We start from the raw sequence: 6,003 nt of genomic DNA, 5'->3' as shown, positions 1-6,003 counted from the left end.
TCCCTCAGGATGGGCACATTCTGCTCAGGGCCAGCGCTGGCCTGGGCCCAGGGCCAGGGTATTGCAGAGACCCTCTGTGGGGACAAGGACCTCGGGGAGTTCTGGGCATGTCCCAGGCAGGGACAGTGCTGGCATTTGGGCCTTGTTAGGGATGGGGTTGCCGGCCCGCTGCATGTGGGGCAGCTGTGCAGAGTAGAGCCTATGTGCTCTGGGTGGGCGCAGAGACTGCAGGTGTGACAGGGTGAGTCCCAGAGGAGGAAATATTTCCCTCTGAACTCTGCTCTGGGGAGGGAAATTGAACCAGCTTGGTATCTGCAGGGGAAGGGATACAGGGTTGTCTGGATGTGGGAATTGCCACACCTGAGCCATTCTCCAAACCTCAGCCTTGTCTGCAGGTGATCAACATTGCCCAGTGCTCCCCAGTGTCTCCAGTGACTGCAGATGCCAATCCGTGGCCTGATCACATGCCCCTTTTTCCCCCTGTTCTCTACATGTTGGGTTTGGGGCCGGGCTCAGCTCTGGGGTGTGCCCCAGGAAAAACTCTGGAAGGGAAGGGGCAGCAGGAGATAGGGCATCTGGCACTGGGGGCTGTTGGAGAACAGATTGTGCTGGAGTGGGGGTTGTCCCCACAGGGTCCCCAGCTGCCTTTCACTCCCTGCCTGCCTCCCTTGGCACCCCTGGGTGCCTGAGCCCTTCCAGGGGCAGCTGCCCCGTGCAGGAAGCCAGAGGGATGTGGGGAGTGGGGCTGGATCCGTGCCACAGGTGGTATGGACTCTGTGCCAGGGCTGGGCTTGTGGCCAGGGCTGGGGGCTGTGCCAAGCTGGGCTTTGGCCTGGGGCTCTTGGGGAGGGCACAGGGAGGAGTCCTGGCAGGGATAAAGGCTCTCCTGGCATGGAGCAGCCTCAGGCAGTGCTGCCCAGTGCAAGAGGAAGATGAAGGTGGCTGTGCTCAGCGTGGCCCTGCTCTTCTCCATCCTGCTGTGCCCCCCAGCACAGGCCAAGGTGAGGCACCAGCCAAACGCTGTCCCCATATCCTGCCCTTTCTGGCTTCCCATCCCACCCTTTTGGGCCGGTCACACATTTCCTCCCTGCTCCCTCCTCTGTGTCCTGTGCAGGGTGCCCAAACGCCCTCCCACTGACCATTCCCAAGTGAGGTCTTTCCTTCCACGTGCCCCCTCAGTCCTCCGCCTTTCTTCCTGGCCACTGCAGCACAGTCCGCCTGTACAATTCCGTGACTCAGCCCCTCTCTCAAATCCTCTCTCAGTCTTGCTGGCTTTTGTCCCCACCTGTCCTTGTTCTTCTGTCCCCACCAAGCCTCTCCCTTGCACGCCCATGTCCCTACACCGCAATTCCTTTCTCCTGCCCTGTAGCTTACACGGTGCCCCTTCCACACCCCTGGCCCACTACCTTGGGCTCTCAGTTTTCCCCAGTTCAGTGTCTTGGGTCTCCCCCCACCTCAAACAGATCCCCCAGGACACACTGAGTTCCCATCCCTTTGCCTCTGCCCTGCTTCCTGCACCTGTGTCCCCCCACAGCCCCACAAGGCCCAATCCAGACCAAGCCTTTGTTCTCCTTTCCCAGGCACTCCTGGAAGGAACCCAAGATGATCTCCAGAAGGTGAGTGGGCTCCTGGGATTGGCGGGCATCCCTTTGGGGAACCTGGGGACAGTTTGGTCCCCCAATTCCTTGCTGGCACCAGGGACATCCCAGTGACCAACAAGGTCTCCTGGTCTCTCTGCAGTTGGATTTAGACAATGTTGACATCCTGGAGACACCTCTGGTGGGTACCAAGAATTCTGCTGGTGTCAGACCCTCCCCTTGCATGGCCACCACACTCCAAGCCATCCCAGTTTGTCCCAGCACAGCCCAGTGCACCTCTGCTGACACCCCAGACAACTCCCCTGCCGCATAGATCCTCTCCAGGGAACCCTTTGCCCAGTGCTCCCGTTGCATTCCCATCTCTGTTCCCCAGCACCCCCGTCTGGTACATGACACAGCCCCTGTCCCCACAGTGCCTCTTGGCCAGGACCCCAGTACTTCTGGGCAGGAGCACAGCAGCTCCTACACCCCATTGCTCCCATAGGCCCCCTCCCCAATGTCCCCCCTGCTTTCCCCTTTCCTCCCAATCCAGCCCCGTGCCTCCAGTGTGACTTTAACGCTGCCTTTGTCCCCAGCCCCCTGTGGGTGAAAAGCTAGAGGGTCTTCTGCGGCAGAAGCGCCTGGCTGCCTCTCTCCATGGATAGGTGAGCAGCATTTGGTGGTCCCCAGACCCCCACATGATTCTGTGAAATTCATGGGTAACCGTGATATTTTCTGGGTGGGCAGAGTTTGGGGCCAGTAGAGGGATGCAAAACTTGACTTTCACTGATCTGTTTCCTGAGGGTGCTGGACAGATCTTCCCCCAAGTCTTTTCTTCCACTTGGGGAGCTCTGGGGAACCCCACAGTCCCCATGGGGTCAGGTTCTCTTGCAGGTTTTGGGGCATCCCAGGGATTAGGAGGTCTGGGGTCCCTGTGGATCTGAGGAGCCAAATCCTGTCCTAGGTCTACCCAAGACCTCAATTCTTTTTTCTCTCCAGAAACAGGGGTGGGCACAAAGCCCCTCTCCTGTCCCAGTGGACACAGGGGATCACATTTTGAGCTCTGTGTTTTAGGATTGGAACTGTTGGTGAAAACCATGTCCTGTCCCCCTCCAGTGGCATGAGGAGATGATCATTCCTGGAGGAATTGCCTGATCCCCTGTGAGCCCTGGGCCTTTTTCCTCAAATGAGAAATAAATGCATTCAGCAAAGCCACGCTCTGTGTCTGTGTGTCTGTGTCTGTGTGTGTATTTCAATGGAAATTTCCCCAAACCTCCAGGAAGTTTCCCCTGGAGGTGTTGTCTTGTCCCTGTGTCCATCCATCTGAACATCCTGTCACTCTGTCACTGTCACCTCCACACATGTCTGACCCCACTGACACCTCCCAGGTTTGCACCTGAACTCCTCCCTCCTGCTCCCCACCACCGGAAGCGCCATGGCAGCTCAGACCAGGCGCTCCCAGGCTGATGCCAGATAACGAGCATCTGGCAGAGGCAGGAAGGATCCCCCATTCCATGGGGTTTTGGGGTACAGGGGGGCAGCTGTGTCCCCTCCCAACCCCAGGACTACAAACCACAGAGAAGATGCCTCAACTGCCTCAGCTGCATTGCTTCTCTCAGCCCTGGGCTTGGGAAGTCTCCAGCTGCAGCACAATCTCTAGAGAAGACTTTCTGCAAGGAAGACAAAAGAAAAGAATTGTTTCTTCCCTTTCCCTCATCCCTCCCCTTATGCCCATTTTCCCGTCAACTTGGAGCAAAACCAACCAAAAAGCATCTGCAGTGAGGTAACCCTGAGGATCTGTTCCCAAATAGGGCCCTCAAAAAAGTCAGAAAGTTGTGATTTGGTTGAATAGTTTAAAAAACAGACATTCAAATTTCAGATGCTACAACAACAAAGTTGGCAGTTTTAATGGTCCTTTATCCTCCTTCTTCCCACTGCTCATTTGACACATCCCAACTCCAGAGAAGCAGATTATGGAAAGCAGAACTGCAGGAAGAGCTGGAGGTTCATTCCAGAGAGAGGAAGAAAGGTTGAAATAGGGAAATTATTTCAACTGTTTTCTGGATCATAACGGCCGCAAACAGCTTTTCATTCAGTGTTCAGTATCCCAGTGCTGACATATGTTTCTCCTTTTTTAAGCCAAATTGCAGTAATTTGGAAATTGTCCCTGGTTTAGAACAAAACCACAGGCAAATAATTGACTCGCTTTGGTTCCTAAATCAGAAATCATTAAGCCTCTCCCACAATGTGTTTCCTTGCAGTAGAGAAGCCAGTTTGAATCCTTTTGTCCTGAGTTTGTCCTGACTTAATGACTTCAGATGAACTGGAATGGTCCCGGCACTATCAAATGTGGCTGCAGTGACAAGGATCAGACCCCTTGAGTCCCCATAAATTGTGGTGGATCCTTGCTTTCCACAGCCCCACCACGCTATGAGGTGGACGGGTCTCTGTGGGGTGGGAGGTCCCTCTAAAGGTGGGGAAGGGTTCCTGTGGGTGTGGGGCCTCCCTGTGGGACAGTGGGGTCTGTATCTCTATACAGATGGGAGGGTTTCTATGGGGTTGGGGTCCCTATTGGGGGTTCCTCTAGGGTGGAGTCTCTATGGGGTGGAGGGTCCTTAGAAGATGTGGGGGGGTCCCTACAAAAGCTGAGGATGCCTATGGGGTTGGGGGTCCCTATATGGCAGTTGGTCCCTGTAAGGAGTTCCTCTGTGGGGTAGAGGCATCCCTATAGGGGTGGGGGTCCTTTCAAGGGGTGTGCAGGTCCTTATGGGAATTCCTATAAAAGGTGGGGGTCCCTATAGGGGTGGGAGCACCCCTATGGGGTTAAAGGTGGACTTTATGGGGTGGGGGTATCCCTATAGGGTCAGGGGATCCTTTGAAAGAGTGGGTGTCCCTATAGGGGGTGGGGGCTCTTAATAGGGGGTGGAGGCACCGCTGTAGAGTTGAGAGGGGTCCTTATGAGGTGGGGAATTCTTATAGGGCATGGGGCCCCTGGGGGGGGTTCTTATAAAGGATGGGGGTATCCCATTAGGGGTGGGGGTTCCTTATAAGGGGTTGGGGACTCCCTATAAGGGGTTGAGGGGGGCCTTTATGGGGTGTGGGTCTCCACAGGGCATTTCTACAATGGGTAGGGGATCCCTATAGGGCAGGGGGCCTCTGTGGGGGATCCTTATAAGGGGTGGGGAGTCCCTACAATGGGACCTATGGATGGGGGGGTTCTTATGGGGTGGTCGTTCCTGCAGTGGTGGGGGCCTCTATGGAGGGGTCCCAATGGGGTGGGGGGGCTGTCTTTAAGGGGTAGAGGCTCCCTGTGGAGTTGAGAGGGTTCCTATAGGGTGGGGATTCCTATATGGTGGAGTGGGCTCTCTATAAAAGTTGGCGGTCCCTATAGGGTGGGGGATCTCAGTGGAGGGTCCTATAGGGTGGGGGGATCCCTATAAAGGGTGAAGGGTTCTTATAAGGGGTGGGGGCTCCCTATGGGGCTGAGGGAGGTCCCTATGGGGTGGGTGTCCCTTTTTAGGGGTTCCTATAAGGGCTAGGGGGTCCTATAGGGTGGGTGTCTCTGTGGGGAGTCCTTATAAAGGGTCGGGGTCCCAATGGTTCTTATGGGATGGGGGATCTGGGGTCCTCCCAGAGAATCACTGGTCCTGAGACCCCCCCAAAATCCCTTCCAGAATCCCATGAATTCCCCCAAATTCCCCACCCCTCCCCCCTGCCCGAAATTCCTCCCAAGTCCCCAGAAATTCTCTCCAAATCCCCCCTAATTTTTCCCAAATCCCCAAAAATCCCCCACCCCTCCCCCACTTCCAAATCCCCCGAAATTTCCTCCAAATCCCCCAATTTTCCGCAAATCCCCCCCCAAATTCTTCCCCGGCTCCCACCCTTCCCCCTTACCTAAATCTCCCCGCTCCCACCCTTCCCCCACACCTAAATCCCCACCAGTCTCGCTATTAATTAATATTATTAAAGGAAATATAAATTAAAATAACCCCAAGGCATTATTAGTGTTATTATTTCATTATTACTTTTATAATTTTAATTATTATTTTTAGTTTTAAATTTTATTTTTAATTTTATATTCATTTTTATTACTATAGTTATCTTAATTTTTTTAAATTTTTATTGATTGTTTTTATCATTTTGGGATTTGTGAGAATTTCCCCTTTCCCACCAGATTTTTGGGATCGAATTACACCTGAATTCCTGCAGATTTAGGAAAACTGAATTTTGTGGGTTTTTTCCTCATTTTTGATGTCCCAGTTTCATTCCCAATGTTCTGGTGTGTCTGGGAAAAGACCTGGATAAATCTGTGAAAAATTGGTGACAATTGGGATAAATCCTGAAAAATGGCAGAAAATTGGGAGAAATCCACAAGGAAATGAAGAAAAATCGAGATAAATCTGCCAGAAATCACAAAAAATTGTTA

General features: G+C 53.5%; 1 long non-coding RNA gene across 1 annotated transcript; it reads left to right on the top strand.

Moving 5' to 3' along the window:
* The first annotated feature begins 903 nt into the window (after positions 1-903).
* Positions 904-2,792, top strand: LOC107198915. The gene is made up of 5 exons (XR_001519137.1): positions 904-1,001; positions 1,581-1,616; positions 1,741-1,779; positions 2,174-2,242; positions 2,652-2,792. It is a non-coding gene; the product is annotated as an uncharacterized LOC107198915 (long non-coding RNA).
* The last annotated feature ends 3,211 nt before the right edge of the window (positions 2,793-6,003 follow it).

This window comes from Parus major, unplaced genomic scaffold, assembly GCF_001522545.3.
Source record: "Parus major isolate Abel unplaced genomic scaffold, Parus_major1.1 Scaffold371, whole genome shotgun sequence".
NCBI classification, from domain to species: Eukaryota; Metazoa; Chordata; class Aves; order Passeriformes; family Paridae; genus Parus; species Parus major.
This window is presented reverse-complemented; position numbering and strand designations above follow the sequence as displayed.